The sequence below is a fragment of the Peromyscus leucopus genome, chromosome 7 (assembly GCF_004664715.2).
Source record: "Peromyscus leucopus breed LL Stock chromosome 7, UCI_PerLeu_2.1, whole genome shotgun sequence".
Classification (NCBI taxonomy): Eukaryota; Metazoa; Chordata; class Mammalia; order Rodentia; family Cricetidae; genus Peromyscus; species Peromyscus leucopus.
This window is the reverse complement of record NC_051069.1, coordinates 98,502,005-98,503,202: the sequence shown is the minus strand read 5'-3', so window position 1 is coordinate 98,503,202 and position 1,198 is coordinate 98,502,005. Positions and strand designations below refer to the sequence as shown.

At 41.4% G+C, this 1,198-nt stretch overlaps 1 non-coding gene across 1 annotated transcript; it reads left to right on the top strand.

Annotated features, from left to right (window-relative positions):
• The first annotated feature begins 267 nt into the window (after positions 1 to 267).
• Positions 268 to 431, top strand: LOC114705266. Its single transcript, XR_003736368.1, has one exon. It is a non-coding gene; the product is annotated as a U1 spliceosomal RNA (small nuclear RNA).
• The last annotated feature ends 767 nt before the right edge of the window (positions 432 to 1,198 follow it).

Here is a 1,198-nt window from a genome sequence, read left to right as displayed (position 1 = left end):
CCAGGGGATCCGAGATACTAGGCTTGCACAGGCTGAACAGACATTCAGGCAAGCAGAACATTCATACATAGAAGTAAATGTACTTAAATAAATAAAAAGACTTTATCAATGTACTGTGTATGGTGGCGAACACCTTTAATCCCAGCACTGAGAGGCAGAGGCAGGTGGATCTCTGTGAGTTCAAGGACAACCTGGTCTACAGAGTGAGTTCCAGGACAGCCAGGGCTACATGCTAGAGAGACCCTGCTTAAAAATAAAAAAATAATAATACTTACCTGGCAGGGGAGATACCATGATCACAAAGGTGGTTTTCCCAGGGCAAGGCTTATCCGTTGCACTCTGGATGTGCTGACCCCTGCAATTTCCCCAAATGCGGGAAACTCGACTGCATAATTTGTGGTAGTGGGGGACTGCGTTCGCGCTCTCCCCTGTCAAAAAAAAGAAAAAAAAGGAAAAAAAATAAAAATAAATAAAAATAAAAATAAATAAATAAGTATCTATTAATGTGTCAATCTGCTGATCAGAGCATAAAAATAAAATTGCCTTCTTCTCCCTCTCTCTTTTTAAATTAATTAATTAATTTTTTGGTTTTTCGAGACAGGGTTTCTCTGTGTAGCTTTGCGCCTTTCCTGAAACTTGCTTTGGAGACCAGGCTGGCCTCGAACTCACAGAGATCCGCCTGCCTCTGCCTCCTGAGTGCTGGGATTAAAGGCGTGTGCTACCACTGCCTACCCGGCAAATTAATTTATTTTTTAAGGTGGCCTGGAATTTACTATGTAATATGGAATGACCTTGAACTTCTGATCCTCCTGCCTCTACCTTCAAGTGTTGGGATTTTGTGTGTACCACAGCGTGTGCTTTGCGTTTCTCTTTTGGTCTACAAGATGTTTGTTGTTTAATGGATTTTTTTTAATATCTGGGTAAATGGATTTGTATTCTTTTATATGTTGTACTTACTTTTAAATATTTATTTATTTAGTGTGTATGTGTACCTTGAGAGTATGTATGTGTACCACATGTGTGTAGGTGCCTGTGGAAGTCAGAAGAGGGTGATAGGTGTTGGATACTCTGGAACTGGAGTTATGGGCAAAGTTGAGCCACCCAGTATGGGTGCTAGGAATTGAACTCAGGTCCTCTGTAAGAGCAGCGAGTGCTCTTAACTGCTGAGTCATCTCTCCAGCCCACCTATGTTTTGAGA